Raw genomic sequence first — 22295 nt, 5'->3', positions numbered from 1 at the left:
TGCCACTCTCTCACTTTGTCACAGCTTACCCTTCCCCCTCCCCATATTATCAAGTCCATTCTCTAGTAGGTCTGTGTCTTTATTCCCGTCTTACCCCTAGGTTCTTCATCCCTTGTGTGTGTTCTTCTTCCCTTGTGTTAACAGATCTTTTCCTGTAATTGATATCTAGTCTCATAGAGTGGTTGTCAGAAAAGATACCTGATACGATTTCAATTTTCTTAAATTTACCAAGGCTTGATTTGTGATCCAACATATGATCTATCCTGGAGAATGTTCCATGTGTACTTGAGAAGAATGTGTATTCTGTTGCTTTTGGATGGAATATCCTATAAATATCAATTAAGTCCATCTTGTTTAATGTGTCATTTAAAGCTTGTGTTTCCTTATTTACTTTCATTTTGGATGATCTGTCCATTGGTGAAAGTGGGGTGTTAAAGTCCCCTACTATGATTGTGTTACTGTCGATTTCCCCTTTTATGGCTTTTAGTGTTTGCCTTATGTATTGAGGTGCTATGTTGGGTGCATAAATATTTACAATTGTTATATCTTCTTCTTGGATTGATCTCTTGATCATTATGCAGTGTCCTTCTTTGTCTCTTCTAATAGTCTTTATGTTAAAGTCTATTTTGTCTGATATGAGAATTGCTACTACAGCTTTCTTTTGATTTCCATTTGCATGGAATATCTATTTTCATCCTCTCACTTTCAGTCTGTATGTGTCTCTAGGTCTGAAGTGGGCCTCTTGTAGACAGCATATATATGGGTCCTGTTTTTGTATCCATTCAGCCAGTCTGTGTCTTTTGGTGGGAGCATTTAATCCATTTACATTTAAGGTTGTTATTGATATGTATGTTCCTATTCCCATTTTCTTAATTGTTTTGGGTTTGTTATTGTAGGTCTTTTCCTTCTCTTGTGTTTCCTGGCTAGAGAAGTTCCTTTAGCATTTGTTGTAAAGCTGGTTTGGTGGTGCTGAACTCTCTCAGCTTTTGCTTGTCTGTAAAGGTTTTAATTTCTCCATCAAATCAGAATGAGATCCCTGCTGGGTAGAGTAATCTTGGTTGTAGGTTTTTCTCCTTCATCACTTTAAATATGTCCTGCCAGTTCCTTCTGGCTTGCAGAGTTTCTGCTGAAAGATCAGCTGTTGACCTCATGGGGATTCCCTTGTGTGTTATTTGTTGTTTTTCCCTTGTTGCTTTTAATATGTTTTCTTTGTATTTAATTTTTGGTAGTTTGATTAATATGTGTTTTGGTGTGTTTCTCCTTGGATTTATCTTGTATGGGACACTCTGTGCTTCATGGACTTGATTAACTATTTCCTTTCCCATATTAGGGAAGTTTTCAACTATAATCTCTTCAAATATTTTCTCAGTCCCTTTCTTTCTATACATCTTTTATAAACATGATTTTACAAACACACTGCATCACAGATTTAAAAAATTACCTGTCCTTTGCCCTCTATGGATTTGTTCTAACTTAGAATCTGATCCACTTCCTAATCTGGAGCAACCACGTGAGCCAGAGTGGCAGCACAATGAGAGAAGCCTTGAGTTGACTTCTTATAAAAGATCTTCAAAATTTTTCGAGAAATTGTTGAGTCTTTGTTAAAGTACAGAATTCATTTTAAGCATGTGTATTGTTTGGCTTACACATTCTTCAATAGTATCTTTAAAAAAGCAAAATAGAGTGTATGTACTACCTCCCTGACAATAACTATGAAGGGTCTGAGAATTGCTGTACTTGCAAGCTAACAAGATAATGTGCTACAGATTTTCATAGATTCCTGAAGAAAGTAAAAGACTACTGGGTCAGAAACAAAGGAGTTAATTACTCACAGCAATAATGTTAGCCAAATGTATCAGCATTTCCTTGTGTGATTCCCTAACTTCTAGTTCTCACAAGGCAACACTAAGAGGACAAATGGTACCTGTACTCACAGCAGAGTAACGTTAATCTTGGGGAAGTTGAATATAATTTTTAGTAGGGATGCCTTAACTCCAGAGGGAGACACTATTCTATATTCCAAACTGTTCACTATAAAAACAGTCTTGAAAGATAGTTTAGAACAAAGGTAGTCAGTGCCTCTGCTTGTAAGACATGCAGAAACGTGAGAGGCCCATGAGGAATTGCCTGCCAACCCTATTAAATAGCTTCTGTATCCACGAATGCAGCTAAGTCTGCATTCAATATCTATACATTATACCAATCTCCTCTTTTCTCTGTTCAGTTGCCACAATTGAAGAGAGATTTCATTCTATTCTGTTTAACTACAAAGAGCAAAACCTAGATTACAATTTGAGCCAAAATCTGTTTCTCCCACTGGGCTGAGTCAAAATGTTTTGACACTTGTTTGATATTACCCTTAACCAGATTCTTCTCTTATTGTTTGCAGTTGCTCACCATGTTAATATTTAAATGTCCAAAGCCTGTGCCCTCTTATATGAGTAACGTGAGCCACAAATCAAATGATTCTTGGACCTTCTCCTTAAGGGATATAAATTACAATGGCTACACTAAGACATAATGCAATTGTGTAAAAATAACAAAATGTAAGGGACTGAGTGTGAACAGAGTTAATAGCAAAGGTAAATAGTAGAGCTATATAAAGTCATTTATTTCAGACAAAAACTATTTGTAAAAATAGGTGCTAATGGACCATCCCTCTTAAAGAGTTTATTTAAATAGAAGTTTTAATTTAGTTGAACATAAAGGTATAGTCTTCAGATATCAACAGAATTAAATTTGTCAGTTTGCTCTCAAAGTCATTTTAGAGCAGCACTGTCCAACAGATAAATAATATGAATCTCACATGTAATTTTAAAAGTTCTAGGAGGCACATTAAAAATAGAAACAGGTGAAATTAAATTTGATACATTTTATTCAAGCCCATATATCCAAAATATTATTTATATTATATAGTCAACATAGAATTATTAATAAGTTTCTTTACATTATTTCTTTATTGTCAGCCTTCAAATTCCAATGTGTATTTTACACTTATGGCACATCTCAGCTTGGGCAAGACACATTTCAAGTGCTCAGTACCCACAGGTGGCTAGCACATACAATATTGGACAATGTGAAAAATAAAGTCTACTTTCATTTAACTGCTTCATCAAACTCACAAAATGGCTATTAAATTAAAATTAAATGAGGCCAAGATACTCTCTATAAATCTACCTGAACAAACTTTTTAGATTTAATCTTTCCATTATAGCAGAATGATACTGAGGCAAGCACACTGGATTAAGAGTCTAGAGTCGCAAGCTGAAGTTCCTACATATAGCTGTAGGACCTTGAGTGAGTCACATAAACTCTTGGGTCTTATTCCCTTATGTGTACAAGAAAGGCTTTGGGTTTCATGATTTATAAAATAGTTTTAGTTCTAAAACTCTGTCAATCTATGTGGACCAAATAAATGGTTGGGGGGAGGGTATAAAATATCATTAACTTGAGAAATAAGTAATCATGACTTTGGAAAATCAATGGCTATGCTTTATTATACATAGCTACTAAATCTCCTTTATATAGGGTTACATAAAAATCACATAAACATACATAGTTAATTTGACATAAAGCATTGGAATAGCCTGAAAATAAACATTTAACAAAAAAATATGGGGATTATCTCATGTCTAAATTTGAGGGTTATAAGGTGTGTCTTAGCCATATATGATCAAAGCTTCTAATGAGCCATTGCATCTAATACAGACATGCATTTCTGTCTTCCAAAAAGAAGTCAGGTACAATGAAATAAGCAAAATGCAGTAGAGGAAAACAATGTATTAAACATGTTGCAGTCTTCCTAGACACATGCATTAACCTGTCTGGCTGAAGGTATTTGCTAATTCATTCAGCCCAAAACGTTGTCCTGGAAGCTCACAGCTGGTTACAAATCAAATCTTTTACAAGGCTATATACCTCCAGGCAACTCAAAGAAATATTCAAGTTCAACTTAAACTGCAATAGGAAGTTAATCATTAAGTTAACTTCCTGGCTTTCTTGTACAACTGAGTCAATCATATTGAATTTACCCTTTAACATTTTGGTTTTTCTTCTGCCAAAAAGTGATTTGGCCCTACAAGGAGGAAAAAAAAAAAAAAAACAGTATTGATAGAACAATTATAGGTACAGGAATATTTGCTTTGCAAACACTGAATCTATTCTTTCTTTGCTGATGACCCACTATGTTTGATTTCAGATTTCAGGAAAATAAATATTTTATTGCTCCCTTAATTTTTATGGCAATGTGGGTATCTGCATACATTCAGTGAGAATTTGCCCCTGCCCCTTATTTAACCTGCATAAATTGTACTACCAAGACATACTTTGTGTCATATTTGAGAATAAATCTCATTGAATCAGAACTGAAAACCCCTCTATTAAATAAGAGGGCTTGAATTTTATATGTAAAGGCAATGCATATTAAAAAAATCCAGACCTGCTACCTGTTTTACACCTAAAGGACCTTGGCCTTACTTCCTGGCAAGTCAAAGACCTCAGTATATTTTGGGATCCCTAAGTAGACAGAAATTCTCCAAAATCAACAAGCACTGCCGGTGAAGTAACAAAGGCTTTTAGAAGGTCTAATCCTGTATTCCTTAATGAAAGTTCAGGATAGAAATTCATCCTATGGCCTTAGCACCTGCTAAATAATTTGTATCCAAGGAGGTTTACATAGTTAATATCTTTAGTTGTAAGCATGCAAAACAAAACAAAATGTGATTAGCCTTCTTGTTAAGCCAAGTACCGTTTAAGATTATTTACGATCAAAATGGAGAAACTGATACAAAAAAAACTATAAAAGCCTATGAAAAATTTTAAAAAGGGAGTATTATGGCAGTTTTAATAAGCCCATCTGAAAATTATTCATTTCTTTAGGATAATTTACCTGTTATTTGCTATTTGATTAGAGCCCATTCACTGTAAAATTTCATGTTAATATATACATTTCTTTTTGGTAGAAAAGATAGCTCCAAGGGCCGTGAACATTAACTAGGTTTGTATCTAACTTAGCAACCTTTTGATAATATTCTTTTTTAAAAAAAGGCCTTTCACAGTGGACTATATATTCTGGTTCTTTAAATGCTTATGGAGTCACCATTTTACTAGTTCATTAATCAATGAGTTGAATAAAATAATCAATATACACGCACTCTGTTAATGTATGAGAGTCATGTTTTTAACATTTGAAATTGATACTTTAACACTTAAAACTATTTTGGAAACTAAATTATTCATGTTACTCAGTTATCTTAGAAACTGCTACTAGGAGTCAAACCATACTTCTAAACAATTTAGTCATTTGGGCAAATACCTCTCCTATCAGGACAACAAATTGTTCACCCATGCAAACAGACAACTGCTTATATATTCATTGACTTGCTCACTTTCTTATGTCACAAACTTTGGCCAAGGCCAATTAGTTTTCTGCTTTGAGCTTAGACTGTAAAATCCTATAAACATACTTTCTTGATTTCCCCCCTCTGACACTATGAAACCACAGGAGCACAGATTCCAAAACCTTGTGTACTCTCCTAACCATTCCCTTCTCCAAAACGACAAAGATTCTGTCAAGATGTATTATCCCTTAATAAAAAGTCTAATAAACTTAGCTAAACTTGAGGAACACGTTATTTTGGTGGTCTTTTGAAAAGGGAGTTGACAGTTGACATTCTGGGCCATGGACCTAGCTTTGAGTTATTTTGAACAGGTTTTGTGTTTATGAGGATATGTTAATTAGTGGGTGGAGAGTATGATTTTATCAGATAATAAAAGTGATTTGCCTCTCAAAAATGTAAGGTCTGGGCTTCCCTGGTGGCGCAGTGGTTGAGGGCCCACCTGCCGATGCAGGGGACGCGGGTTTGTGCCCCGGTCCGGGAAGATCCCACATGACGCGGAGCAGCTGGGCCCGTGAGCCATGGCCGCTGAGCCTGCGCGTCCGGAGCCTGTGCTCCGCAACGGGAGAGGGCACAACAGTGAGAGGACCGTGTACCGCAAAAAAAAAAAAAAAAAAAAAAGTTCAAAAATGTAAGTTCTATAAAAGATTTACTTTCTGGATTATGTTAATGATAATTAAAAGGTTCTACATCCACCTTATTGTTATACCTACAGAAGCTAAGTTCTTTACACAGGTGGATAGCGGATAGAATAATTGTTACGCAGCTTTTTCCAGGCGTGGCAATAACTTCAGTTCTTTTAAAATTTCAGTAAGTTTTTCTCATTGTATACGTGTGTGTAAAAACCAAGACCACGGCTGCTAAACAGAGTCTTGAAGTAGGTGAAGTTGGATAGAATTTTTAGATAATAATTAAATTAGATCCCCCCTTTTTCCTAATAGACATATTTTTAAGCCCATAGTAATGACTAACAGTTTTGAAAACCTAGCCTTTCAAATGTCAAAATTGGGCTCTTTAGAGAAAAGGTGTTTTGAAATTGCATAAATTTTAGCTAGAATATTAAAAATAAACAGTTTACATAATAAATAAAGGATTTGAAGAACACATGTGTACAAGCTAATTTCTGTCCCAAAGGAACGCAATTTTCATTAGCTGAAAGACTAGAGAGTAAGAGAGTTGAGCTGGAGCTGAGACATTTGCTTGGTGCTGGAAAACGTCTTGCCCACCCCATGAAGGGCCACAGAGAAGTTTTGTGGGAATCTGAGAGCAGTGAGCTTGCCCTTCACTTCCTGTCATGGATCCTCCCAGAGCAGCTACACCTGGAGCTGGGCCCCAGCCTGGCAGAAATCCCTGAATCAATGTGGGGAATTAAAACTCCCTGCATATTTTAGCACTTTGATAAAGAGTTCTGGCTTCATGAGCCATGGAAATGCATACAACATAAAGATAAGGAATATTTGCTTTCACTTCACCAGGAACATCTAAATCTTTAAGTACCATGAGAATTAGATGCAGGCATTTGTCTAGTGAATTGCTCTGACTCAAGAGGTCCAAATGGTTCCAGCCCTGACTAGGTGCCTAGGTTAAGTCCAAGGTGTCAGAAAGAGAAAATAAATCCCTAGGTTGTTAAAGCCACAGATATCTGGGGTTTATTTGGGCCTTAGAAATATGCATTGCAATCTAAAATATTAGGCTGAGAACCTGAATCATTTCCATCCATCTCAAAGAAGCACGTCCCTCCTCATTCTTTTGGAGGATGAAGGGCAGTTCTCTCTCCTTTTCATAAATAGAGACCTTCTGCTATTCTCCAGCATTACCTATGCTGCCCAGTCACTCTTGTGCGATATTTGACTTGGTTTTCTTCATGTTGAAGCAGAATAAAGCCTGGGCTAAGGAGAGCTAACGTGCTTATTATTTGCTGTAATATAATTAATAAGAAATCTGTCTCTGATCCAGAACACCTCATAGGCACATTTATGATAAAATTAATAATGATGAATTTAAAAAGAGCCTCAATTGTCAGGTGTTAAGGGAACCACTCCTATGTCCTGTGGCAGAATGTGACACTCATGTACTAAACTCCTGTGTCCCCTTGAGGGCAAACTTGCAAAAAGACATTAACTTGGTTATTTGGATCAGGAGGATAACAATCTTATGACCAATAGCCATGGCAGGAAGGACAAATGCCAAAAGTCTGATGAAGTGTGCACATTTCAGTGATGCCAACCTGGATTGAAGTCCACCAAAGACCAGCTGACTCATGAGGTCCTTATCCAGGACTAGCGTCACACCCACAGCAGCGTTCTTAACCCAACACTTAAGTTCGACCTTGCTTGGAGAGAAGGGAAGGAGAAGGCAGAAAATCTTGAGAAGAGACCTGAATTAAACAATTCTTCAAAGAGTGTAAACCATAACTAACAGAGCTACTTTGTGTTGGCAGATTTGTTTTTTATAGTCAATAAAGAAGGAGGCTTAAAAGCTTAGTTTCATTATAAATAAAGAAGTCATAGTAATTTTGTGATTGTGAAAGTCATAGCTTCTATGTAAGCACAGGCAATTTTTTTTTTCTTCCAAGTTTAATTCCTTTTGACTTTCTGCGTTTGGGAGGATAAGCTGATTCTGATGCAATATTGAACAGTTTACCACCTAGATGCAGGCTGTAGTTTTATGCTTGTAAATAGGTAACACATTTCCTAGGCAGGTACTTTTCTGAGGATCTCATTGATAAATCTAAATTTATGAACCTTCTCTCTATTTCTTTTTTAATTGATCCCTCATTTCATTTAATAATTGCATTACTTCCTGCTTTGCTATATTACATAAAAGGAAACAAACAATATTAGTATTTATTTCAAAGGCAGTGGTTTTTGTGAGAAGACTGAAATCTTTTTTCCCCCGTGCTTTGTATTTAACATGCTGCTTCATCCCTACTGATCTTCAAAAATTCTTTGGAAATTTAACATTAATGTAAATATCTAAATCCTTTCCTAAGGCATTTTGCTTACTTTTGATACCGTGGTTATGTTTTATTTTAATAAAACTTTTAATCTGTTGATGACATTTTATTTAACAAATATGCATTGAGTACCTATTAGTAGACAGGTACTTTTGTAGGACTGTAAGTATACAGGAGTAAAAAAAAAGCAAGTTTATGTTATATTAAGAGAGAGACACAAAAATTACAACTGACTTATATGGTGTTTTAAAAGGTATTATAATAGAAGATAAAAAGACAATAAAGGAGCAAAAAGAATATGGTTTGTGTGGTAAAGCAATTTTAAAAAGAAGAGTCATTGAGAAATTGATACCTGAGCAAAGATTTAAAAGAGGTGAGACAGTTTGCCTTTTGCACATCTGAGACAAAAGCTTCCCAGCAGAGATAAAAACACATGCCAAGGCCCTGTGCCAGGAGCATGCCTAGTGGATTCTGGGAACAGTCACCAGGCCAACATGGATGCAGCAGAGTGAGCTGAGGGGTTGGAGCCTGGGAGGAGATGAGGTCAGAGAGTTGGGGAATGGGAAGGCACAGAGCATGAGGACCCACTGAGGTATGTTATAGGTTTTAGCTTTTAATTTAGTAGCATATGAATATATTATTGAGTTTTGAGTTACAAAAGCTACCATAATCTTATTTTCATATTAAAAAGAACCTTCTGGTTTCTGAATACACTGATTCCTGTAAGGACAGAAATAAGAAAACAATTTTTTCCCTTTTTTAATTAACGATTTTAATTTTCTAGAGCAGTGTTAACTTCATGTGTAATTAAGAGGAAGGTACAGATATTTCCCATATATCCCCTGCCTCACATGCATACCTCCTCCCATTCCTAACATCCCCCACCAGAGTGGTGCATTTCTTACAACTGAATTGATGAACCTGCACTGACACATCATAATCGCCCAAAGCCTATAGTTTACATTACAATTCATTTTTGGTGTTGTACATTCTATGGGTTTGGACATATGTATAAGTGATATATATATATCACTTATATATGTATATATATATATATATATATATATATATATACATCATGAGAGTGACATACAGTAGTTTCATTGCCCTAAAAATCCTTTGTGCTCCACCAATTTGACTTTTTCCCCTTAAACTCTGATAACTAATGATCTTTTTACACTCTCGCCATTATTTTGCTTTTTCCCGAATGTCTTATAGTTGAAATCTTACAGTATATTGCCTTTTCAGATTGATTTCTTTCCCTTATCAATATGAATTTAAGGTTCTTCCATGTCTTTTTATGACTTGATATTTTATTTCTTTTTAGTGCTGAATAATATTCCATTGTCTGGATGCATCAGTTTATTTATCCATCCACCTACTAAAGGACATCTTGGTTGTTACCAACTGAAGAAAACTGTGACTAAAGCGGCTGGCTGGGGCTTCCCTGGTGGCGCAGTGGTTGAGGGTCCGCCTGCCGATGCAGGGGACGCGGGTTCGTGCCCCGGTCCGGGAAGATCCCACATGCCGCGGAGTGGCTGGGCCCGTGAGCCATGGCCGCTGAGCCTGCGCGTCCGGAGCCTGTGCTCCGCGGCGGGAGAGGCCACAACAGTGAGAGGCCCGCGTAGCGCAAAAAAAAAAAAAAAAAAAAAAAAAAAGCGGCTGGCTGTAAGCAGCCCTGTACAGGGTTTTGTGTGGATGTAAGTTTTCAACTCCTTTGCATAAATACCAAGGGGCAATACTGATGGCATGACTTCCCCTGTGACCTCCCCTCTCTTATGGATCTGAGAAGAATTGTTGGTTTTTTAAATGTGTTTAGCTTTTACTTGTTAGGATGGAATGGTAACTTCCAAGTTCCTTTCATGTGGAACTGTAAACAGGAAACTATCTTCTAAAATACTGCAATCATCTAGGTGAGAAATGATAGTGGTTTGGAGCAAAGTCATGAGATATAGTGGTAAGGAAAGCTGAATATGTTTTGAAGTTAGAGTCAATAGGATTTGATAATGGAGCCAAACTGAGACTGGAAGGGTGGAGTTGACTGTTCTGGATTTTTTTGTTTGTTTCTGAACTTAAAATGAATCAGCAAAGTGATAAATAGCTTAAAGAACTGCCAATATTGATACTTCATTTTAAGGTGGAATTTATTTGTATTTAGAACATTGATATATATATATTTTTCCAGCGAACAAAGTAATGAGAGAGTCAACAGAACTAATTTTGCTTCTTAGGAAAGAATGAGATTCTTTCAGAAACATTTAGATAGGTTTGTTTCTGAACTAATTTGGAAAAAGTATAATTTATAAAAATGTTTATGTAGGATACCTTGTACATTGCTACTGTTTAGATCATTTTATATTGACTATGTTTTGAAAGAAATAGTGATGAGAAAATTCTGTCATAAAGAATGGTTTTAAGGTTTTAAAATTATTTACCATTCTTTCTTAATTAACTAGTATTTATTCCTTTAGGATTAACTTCGTTTTTAGTTCAAAATATCATCACACAACACTTCTTTATTCTAGCATATAAATAACCAGAACAAATTAAAGTTATAGGTTTCCAGTCTTATTTTATTAAAACCATATACAATCTCTATCAAACTTTTCTTTAGGACTAGGGAGAATTAATAAAACTTAATAATCAACATATATTCCTTTGCCCATTTTCTAAAGATTTTGGAATTTTGATTGCTACAGAAAAAAAAAAGAACTACACAAAGAAACGAAAACAGAGGTTCAGAGAAATCATAAACTGGATAATTAATTCCTAACTAGTTAATATGTCTGGTATTTAAAATGAAATTTGATAAGGGAGGTTTGATAAGCATTCACTGCTCTTTTCAATAGGAACAAAAGTAACTTATCCCATTGGATAAGTTAAATATCATAAATTTAAAGGAATTACATGTTAAATGATGTTTTTCTGAGATAATTTTCTAATAGTCCAAGAGCATTTAATACTTAATTTTCAAGGTCAGTGACTTAATGATAAATTCCGTTTTTGAACAAGGGACCACACCACCTAACAAAGACTTATTTGACATTTTTTTCAAGTGTGCAGAGTGTAAGGAATTCATAATAGCATAGTGATCACTGTACATTTGTATGTTAATGTTACCAGGTAATCATCTTGAAAGACTGGAAATGATTAACACGTTGGAGCATATACCAGAGAAAATGTTTAACACTTTATAGAGACAGGAACATTTAGGACAATGCAAAAACATTTGCCCAGGAAATTGCTTTCCAAACAGTGAAAATTATAAGCAATTATCAAGAATTTTACCTGACTATACTCATAACTCTGACTTAGTGACAGGTTAACTGGTATTAAGCTTCATTTTTCAGCACTAGGATTTTGGATAATCACTGTGTGTGTGTAATTTATATTGCTTCTTCTTCCTTTTCTGTACATGCAGAAAATATTTCAGCAGTATATTTTTAAGAGGGTAATTAGGTTGGAGTATAAGGTTGGTCTTATTTACTTAAACTGGTGAAAAGAAATTTCATGTTACTGTGCTTACTTAAAAGTTTAATAACATAAATATGCTCATTTTTAATTTTATTCTTTTATAAAATAATACCAAGCCAATCACTTATCAGTATCCAATGTGTATAATTTCAATTGCACATGTGTGTTAATAGTAAAATATAAGACTAGTAAAAAAAAAAAGAAAAATAGAGTGAAGAATCGTATGACAAAGTATAGATTTTGTACCAGACAAACTAATATTCAAATCTTAACTTCATCACCCACCATATAACATCTCTTAATCTCAGTCTTAGTTCCATCTGTGAAATGGAAAATATTTCTGCTAGAAGGGACAATGAGATAGTGTATACAAAGTGTTTATTAAAGTGGCCAGCTCATGGTAAACACTCAATGAGTAGTAATTACTACTGTTGGCCAAAAATGCCCTTTTGAAAAATAAAGGTTATATTAATTCACTATTATTCTTACCAGGACATAATTTATCTGGTGTTTTATTTTCATCATTATACAAACTTTCCATATCAAAAGAAAATAAAAGAGAATAAGTGGTTAATGAAAAGATCAATGAAATATGTGAAAGTAAAAGAGCAGAACAGCAATCGAAAATATCTATAAGCTTTTAAATAAAACTCAGTGGAGAACACAACTCAGCATCCTTGTGTGTAATGTATTTCCTTTCCAGTTCTTCAGCCTACATTTGAAAAAGTAAAACACAAAGTATTTTTGACATGAAGCTACATTCCTTCCTCCAATCTGCACAGAGGGAAATTGCATCTGGATAGCAAACAGCAGCATATGCACTTTAATCAAAATGTTGGAGTACTGGTGACAGAGTCCTGAAGGCTATAGAAAAGGATTTGATGCCTAATAAATTTTGAAATTTAAGTCTCAGGAAAAGATAAACCCTAACAGAAATAGATGATACAGCTGCTTAGTATTTTATATCCATCAGGGTTTAATGTCTCTAAGCATAACTCCATACTCTTAATTTTAATTTAATATTACAGAAATAATATGTTAAATCTCCAAGTAAAATGATAAAAATGACACAAAATCAAATACACCATATCTATGAAGCTATTTCATTAATCTATACTTTCCTGGGAGTCTCTTCTTCATTTGTTTGATACACCCCTGAAACTACTATCTTTATATTGTATTTCAGATTTGACACAAGAGCAAATCACACACAAATTTCAAAATTTAAAACTATACTTAATGATCTGTCATTTATTACAGAATTATGTTGATTACAAATGCTATTTCCAATATCAAGAAACATTGAATACATTTTTTGAACAGCAGTATAGTTTTGTAGTTTCTGTTAATAAGGAAAGAATCTGTATAAAGAAAGAGTTTAAACAACTGAATAATACACAACCATCAATATCATCATGATAATAATCAACAGTACCATTTCTAATAACTTACAGTGATATGCATGCTATTAGGAAAGAAAAATATCTGTTTTATTGATAGATAAATGAATATATTGAATGTCTGCAAAATACTTAAACATATTTTTAATCTAAATCTCAAATAAATAGAGTACAAATTATATGACTGAAGCACAACTTAAAATATTTAACTACCTCTCTTCCCATCTTTAGGTGATAACCACTTTAGGTATTGTTACAAGAAGAACTACGTGTGACAAGTATAATAACTGTGATTTTTTTCTTAATCCCCATTCATTTAAATTTTTCAAAAACTTTGAGAAACTTTGTTGGTTGAATGTCACAGTTGAGGTAGAATGTTACCCAACCAATACTCAATGTATTGGTTGTCTTCTTCTAGAATACATCTAAATATAAGTAAGTAAATAATTAACTGAATAACTATACATTTGAATCCTATTTGCTTTAGGGATCACAAAAGAGTCAGCTATAATGTCACTTTCATTGAGCTGCACTTTAGGGTGAGAAACTTCACATACTTTTTTTTTTAAGAAAGAGGTAAGTGATAAAAAGAAAATGGGAATACTATTATCAACAGACAATAATATATTGTTATATTATACTGCTTTCATTAGGTATTTTCAAAACAATCTATTTCTGATCTTTTCCATATATCCTTTACAATTCAAGTTTAATATCCTAATTATTTTGTCTTACATTAGGAAAATTAGGTGTATTTGGGAAATAATATGGCCTGAATGTTAATGTTCTTTTGTCATCAAAATTGTATCTTTCATAGAATATACCTGAAGTTTATCTTATTATATATTTGCATAATTAGTTGAGAGAAGATACACTTCCATTCTAATGAATTAAAATTATTTCCACTGCCAACTAGAAATGAGAACATGGTAGTAAATATGCTTTATTTTTCATGATTTTCCTTTGAATTAGTCTAGTAATAATCGAAACAGCAGCATTTGTTCTCTAAAAGCTGTACATTCTGCTCATAGCAAAATTTTTCTTCAGAATTTTCAAGATCTTCATACTGAAAAATAACCCTGAGGCATTCTTGGATTTGACAAAGTAACTCATAGTCAAAGGCAATTATATAAATTATCTGATTTGAAGAGATACTATACTGAAAATATTACCTTACTAAGAGACACCTGACCCTTTCTACAGTCTTTGATAGATTTTGGTGGGAAAATGGTGGGGAGCAGAAAGATAGTCCCCTAGTGGAATAATATCTATTGAAAAAGAGTGAATAGAAAAAACCATTTAAAACTCTAAACCTATTTGGGAAATTTAGAAAGTTCTTGCTGGCTGGCCAAAGACAATTAACTATTTATACCCTGCAAGTAGACAGGAATGCTGGTTTTTATTTTGCTGTGTGAGGAAACAAGCCAATGTGCCGTGTGCGGACTACTAAATATCTGCATTTCTGTATAAAGATTTCCTGTGTTAGTAAAGAAATGCTGTTTGTAGAATCCCTTGTAGAATACAGAGAAAGGAGACAGAAATTCCACTCAATTTTGGTTGCTAAGAGCCAGATGATCAATATCTGAGCCAAAATAATGACCATGAAAACGAATTGGAATAGGTATACATGACAAACGCTTGAGGACTGATTGTGTGCTTAGATGTCATGAAATCTAATTTAAAGACATGATGTTCTTTATTTGTCTAGTCTCAGTCTATCTCTCTTTTTTCTTTCATGCTCTAGTCCAAGTAATTATTTTGTTTCTGTTTCTCAAAGATCAACTCATTCTATCCTTTAGCCTCTCAGACAATGTTACTCTAGTTTAATGCAATTTTTGGCATTTTACTTATTCTCTCCCCCCATCTTTTAAAAAAGATTTTATAATGATGTAAATCCATTAATGAGCAACTAAGTGTATAGCCCCACTGCTATCTGTAGGTATGTTGCCTTAATTTCTGAATGCGTTATCAATGACAACATTTTATCTTTGATAATAACAATCTTTCTTGAGTTTGGCTATAGGATGATGTCTTTTTTTTTTTTTTTTTTCCTTTAGAACTTACAAGAATTATCTTTTCCAAAGCCTAATTCTATTCAGTATTTCTTTCTCTGGCAATTATGATTTATGAAGTAAGTTAAATCCAGATTGGCATTTTCTCTGATTATTTTCTTGGTCAATGCCTACTGTCTTAGCAATCTTATCCAGCCCCAAGGTGTCAAACCCCCTCTACATGTAAATGGCTCCCAAATTTACATCTCTATATTATTAACATACTGATTTACTCCTCCACTTGAATATCGAATATAGATAGCTTAAATTACAACATATTCAAAACTAAATTCCTGATCTTCCTCAAAACTTGTGCCACATGTAGTATTCCCCATCTCAACTGATTTCAAGTCCATCTTGGATTTGCTCAAAACAACAACTTTGGAATCATCCTGAATCACCCTTGATTCATCCCCTCTTCGAGCTTTTACCCAATGTGGCAGCAATTCCCATGGATTATACTTTATCAATATATCCAAAATACAAACACTTGTCATCAATTCTATAGCTACTGTGTTTGAATAAGCCACAATCATAACTTATCTAATTCAGCATAGTAATCTCTCTCTACCTTTGTTTCTGTGATGCCTCCATCTCTGATTCTGATTATTCAGTCTGTCTCTTATAACGACCCTCTTGTTAATATGCTGGACTTATTAGGATAATATAGGATAATATTCCCATCTCAAGATCCTTAACCATGTAAGCTAAAATGTTCACATTTTCTTGTGATTAGGATATGGACATCTTTAGGGGAAGAGCACGATTCTTTCTACCACAGTCACCTAGATTTGTTATTAGCCCAATGCTTGAAAATGGACCAGAAAGAGAATAGCTGTGTTGGGGTCAAGAGAGAATCCTCCAGGGATCTGTCATGTTTCTGCATGTCTTATAAAGGAAGGCACTGAAAACCCTTTGTTCTGTATTATGTTTTGAAGAATGTTTATATAGGAAACAGCTGACACCTTGATTTTGAAACCTCTGAATTTTAAAACTAATAATATTTTTGTGTTGTTTAAAGTCATCATATTAGTGATAATTTGCTATAGTACCAATAGGAAGCTAATGCAGTAATATTCAGAAAGCAGGTAATACGGTCAACCAGATTTTGAGAACTCCCTGTCTGCCCCCATATATTGAATATCTAACTAAATATGGCTCATAACAATCTACACACGCTACAAATAGCACATTTTCCAACCTCATCACCTAAAGCAAGCTCAGTAGATGCATATTTATTTTAGCCATGTCACAGGCCAATGTGGGTTGAGGACCGAGGTCTCTGCTCCATGCTTTCATTCAAAGATACAGGCTTGTCTATCTAGTGATTTTCAAATGTATTATATCTAGCCTCATAAATGGAAACTGCTGAAGAGTGCTCATGGAATATTTTATGTAAAGTTTAGAAGTTATATATAAAATTTCTGGTCACGTTGTATTACCCATAATAGTGTCACATGATCCCACCTATCTGCTAGGTTATTAGAAAATATAGTTTAGAATTATTACTAAATAAGAAAGGAAGAACTTGCTAAATGTTAGTGCTCTTTGCCTACAGACAAGCGTTTTGCTAAGTAATTCATATATATTATCTTCTTTAAATCAAACCACAAACATTTGAGGCAAAGTATGACTTGTATTTCTTTTTTTTGTGTGTGTGTGTGGTACACGGGCCTCTCACTGCTGTGGCCTCTCCCATTGCGGAGCACAAGCTCCGGACGCACAGGCTCAGCGGCCGTGGCTCACGGGCCCAGCCACTCCGCGGCATGTGGGATCTTCCCGGACCAGGGCTGGAACCCGTGTCCCCTGCATCGGCAGGCGGACTCCCAACCACTGCACCACCAGGGAAGCCCATGACTTGTATTTCTATTTTACAGTGGAGTACTCTCTGAGAAATACATAACTTATTCTAAGAAAAATAAGTAACATTTCCAAATGTTCATAGTTGATCCAGTAGAGTGCCAAGGTTGCAATCCAGACAGTATAACATCAGAGTTGCAAAGACTGAGTTTAGAAAGACTTTCTTTTGTGTTTTAGAAGTTAATAGCTATTGTAAATAGAGTCTACTCTATACCCTATATGTTATATTGTAAATAGTATAGTACAAATAATATACATTCCACTACCACCCTAAATTCAATTGAGTCCTTTAGTGATTCTGTATTCCTGCTTTGTCATTCCACATATTTGGTCTGTTTGGAGTTGGTGATACTGTATTGCCCAGAGGCCTTTATTCCCCACCCCCTTTTTCAACTAATAACACTGGATCTCAATAGATATGATCTATGTTATTTCATCACCCTTTGTGAGTTACTCCTGAATCCAGTAACTGGTTATTTTTATTAGCAAAGAACTCTCCAAGCCTTCATTGAAGATTATGTGTCCAAGTTTATTTATTTTCTTTATGCAATTTATTGACATAGGAGGAGACCTCCATCATTTGTGTGATAAGTACAAGCATGTGTTTTTTTCCAAGACAAAAATCAACCAACTGAAACCAAAAATAAATAAAAGAAACAACAACAAAAACTAACTAAATAAATAACCTAAGAGTTAAACTACCTTATAAATATATCAAACTCATTAAACCAGAATGAATTATAACTAAATTACATAATGGAGCTTATTATAATTTAGGTGAAGGGAACTTCTATTATCTCTTACAAATTTAAGGGGCTACAAATTTGGAGGACTCTTTAAGGGCACATTTTCACCAGGATGCTCTGTCCTTATGCCCAAGTTGGGGTTTTGTAACTTTCCTCTGTGGCCTCACAATACCAAAGAATTCTCCTTTCTTAGCATTTATCACACTGGATTATAATTTTGTTTACTTCTTTGTATATTACAATTACCTGGTAAATTTCAAAAGGACAGGGGCCATGGGTCTTGTGTTTATTTCACTATCTCCAGCATACTAATAACTGACAGATTTACATGTCCAATAAATATTTCTTGTTTAAGTGAATTCATGAAAGATTCACATAAATATCCCTGGACTGCACCCAAAAAATTTACATTAAATTTAAGGAAACAATTTTGAAAGATGATGTCTCTTTTCTTAAATAGAGTACAAATCATCAGAGTGTCATGTTTATTCAGTGCTTAATATGTATAAGGTGTTCTGTTGGAAGGTTATGGCCAATGAAATACATGTAACTTGACAAAGAAAATATAGCTATACTGGAAAACAAGGAAGGAATCCAGAATCAGCCACACCAGGTATTATAATTCTTCTTTTGGTAGTTTAAAAAAGCATTCAACGCACTGTGAGTTGAAATCTGTCCCTTGACCATTAATTCTAGAATGTGTTCTAGGTTTATCTTTTATTATAGAATATAGGTTGTATATATTTAGTTTACCAGATTGTACTTCACTATTCTGAAGTATAGGACACTTTTTCCTTGGAAAGTGTCCTAAATCTATTGACATACTCTATGATCTGTCCAGATTTCAGTTTTGATGGGTGATAACCCCCCAAGTCTACTTAGTTGATTTATATGTGTGGATCATGAAGTAACATAAGTACCCTGATGTCTTCTCTTCACTGCAGATCTTCCTCCATCCTTCCCAAATAACCTCATCTTCCCATTTACAAAAATGCTTAAGTCCTTATAGAATGTTTAAAAAAGAAAAAAATTGAAATATCAGTCTAATTTAATTTATAACCTGGATGGGAGATGATAATAATACTATGGAAGTATAATGTATAATCATAACATACACATGTGTTGTTGAATATCAGTTGAGCCTGGTCATCAGAGACATGAAAGGAAAGGAACTTTTAGTGAGTTGACTGGAGGAAAAAAGGAATAATCCTAAGTGTAGAATAAGAAATAGCCGTTCAAATGAATCAATGGAAATAATGAAGCTATCCAGAAAAGCATGTTTTCCAAAATTTAGTACTAATAAACAACCATTATATATATGCCAAGCACTTATAACTATCATAATTGATAAGAGAAAGACCTTTTCTTTACCTCTTCCCAACCTCTCAAAGAAAGGAGAAGAATAATTTGGGATCCGGTTAGTTCTCCACCCATATTTAAAAGATGTCATGTATATGTAAGCTGCCAAATAATTTTCACTCAGTAATGTAGTTTGAGTGTCCTTTTGGATGAACAGCATGGAATTGTTGCACCTGCCTTGCCTGTTAGAAAATCTGTGGGATAAGAGGAGTATATGTGTATGCAAGTCAGTTATCTGAGGAGAAACCCCTCTGAATACTTTTTATTCATACCGGAGACAGCAAAGTTAACCTCTTGCTTTCATGAGACATTTGCTTTTGCAGATCTATTCTAGGTATAATTGAAATCATACCTTTTCTAACATCATACTTAAGGTGGTAGAAAAATTCCTCCTAACTCTTGAAAATACATGACACAATTTAAAATACTTTTAAAAATTGAAGAATAACAAATATGAATTTTAAATATTATTCTCTTGTTTTTAACACATATCTTCCCATTACTTCATTCTTAAAAGCTATTAAACCTGTGAGTGCAAGGCAATAGATTTGACGGAGTAATGGAAAGTTCACCCCTAAATCATCTCATTTTAATAAAGTTGTCAAACTCAATTTTCATAGGTCAGAATGTTGCTTCAGTTAAAAAAGATCTGGTGAGAGACTTGTATGTTCATGACATGCATTTCATAAGTCACAAAGTTCTTCAGTAAGAAGTTGTACCCATTAAATCAATAATTTTGGAATAAATGGAAATATTTAAACTTGTTCAAAGCTTTTTTCAAATCAAGTGAGTGTTAGAGGATAAAACTAGCTCCAGACCTGACTTGATTCCATAAAATTAATTCTTCTCAATGGATATTTTATTATATACATTGCATCTGGAAGTGTGAAAATAAAATGTTTGTATGGTACTAAGATAGCCTTTCAGTATACTTTGTCATCAGTATTATGATCATCATCTTTGTATTATTAAGGGTGTTTCTTCTTACTCTTGGAATAATCACAAATTCTTCTGGAAGCTTGCCCTCCAAGAAATTTGCTATGGTGATAATCAAATTTAGACTGGATGCATATAGTTAACTTCTCCCATTTTCACGCTTCCTGTTTATATTTAAACATCTTCTGAAAGTGACTTAAATGTGTTTTTGGCAGAGACATCTACAGCTAGCATTTGGACAATATGGAAACCAGGGCAAGCCTGTATGTGGGGCTAAAGTGATACAGGTGTAGTCAAGGTAAATAGACTCTATGAGTATGAGTATATATGACTTAATGTGTACTTGGTCATGGGCAATTCACTGAAGTTCTTTTTTTTTTTTTTGATGTGGACCATTTTTTTAAGTCTTTATTGAATTTGTTACAATACTGCTTCTGTTTTATGTTTTCTTGTTTTTTTGGCTGCAAGACATGTGGGATCTTAGCTCCCTGACCAGGGATTGAACCAGCACACCCTGCATTGGAAGGCAAAGTCTTAACCATTGGACCGCCAGGGAAGTCCCTCACTAAAGTTCTTGAGCTTCAGTTTCCCTATGTGTAAAAAGGAAATGTAAATAAATAAATATTTGTTTGGGTTTCAAATGAGATAATGAAAACAAAAATGCTACGGCTATGTTATAAACGTTTTTGAATGTATATGAGGATTTCAAAAGGGATAAAATGACCACCCATTAATTCAAGTAAACGTGCTATCTCTGATATGCTGACTTAGAAAGCAGAGAGAAAAAATTTAAATAGGAACAGCTCAATATAAGACAGACCTTAGAGACAACCTACCCTTATTTTACAAGTAAAGAAAATGAGACCACAAGAGGTAAGATATTTTCACAAAGTCACAGAACCCTGGGGAGGGGCATAACTGCATTTAAAAGCCCTTGACCAGAGCCTGGGCCATGATATTCCAGTTTAGAATCATAAATAACTTATTAGCAAAAAAAAAAAAAAACTACACAATTTGTTTAAGGTTGTAATTAACATATTACATTTTTCACTTTTTTTTACTACACTGGCTTGACATAAATTTTGCTTCTGTGCTGATAACTGTTTTATGTGATCTTTTTGTGAATTAAGCCATTTGAAGCCTGCATTTTTACCATTTGTGGGTTTCTAAGTTCTTCTTATAGTCTAAAATCAATGTTTTAGTAATTATAATGTCTAAACTTCCTCGTCTTTGATCAGGAGATGTATAAAAGAAATGGAGTCTTATTCTTGTAATTTAGTGATGGAGCAAGTGAAAGTTTAGTCAGGAAATGCATAATGAACTGATGATATACAGAAACGAAACTAGAACACATTAATGATCTGCTAAGACATTATTCTTCTAAGCTCCCCTCCTTATTATAGAATATGTCCTAGGCTTTTATTTATGGTAGTGAAGCACTTTCAAGAAGAAATAAGACATTGTTTTGAAGTGTAAGCAATGTATTTTACAGTGTATTTGATAAGCTCATTTTAAATTTTTAACAAAAATTGTCTTAGAATAACACTGTAACTCTATATCTTTTTTTAATTCATTTATTGGATATCTGTTATGTGCTTTGGACCACACAAGGGCTGAAGACAAAATGATGATGCGTCAGAGGTGGTTCCAGTTCATAGAGCAAGCAGTCTTACAGAGAAATCATGATGTGAATTAATTATAAGCCACATTCATGGATTTCAATTCTATCTCCAGAACCACAAGAAGGGGTTGAAGTGTTCTTTCTCTTCCAGGACTTCAGGTAAGTTTCTTCACATCTTTCATGACTGATTCTCCACTCCTTAAGCCTAGAGTACATCTGCCCTTCTCTGTGCTGACATGCACATAGACTAGCTAACAAAACATATTGAAATGTGTCTGGAAAACTTGCAGAGATACTAAGTTGTGTTTGTTGCTATAAAAGAATCATGGAAAATAAGAAGCTTTTTATTTTTTTATTGGTTTTAATTTCCCTCTTCCAGCTATACTTTCCATCTACCATCACCTCAAAAAAGGTAAATAGGGATCTAAATTAGTCAGAGTTTTAGGTTTTGAAGTCTTAGAGTTTCCTTTGTTCCAAGAGAAAATTGAACCTGTTT

The sequence above is a fragment of the Mesoplodon mirus genome (genome assembly GCF_964341445.2).
Source record: "Mesoplodon mirus genome assembly, chromosome: 2".
In the NCBI taxonomy this organism is placed as follows: Eukaryota; Metazoa; Chordata; class Mammalia; order Artiodactyla; family Ziphiidae; genus Mesoplodon; species Mesoplodon mirus.
Note: the sequence above shows the minus strand (reverse complement) of the source record.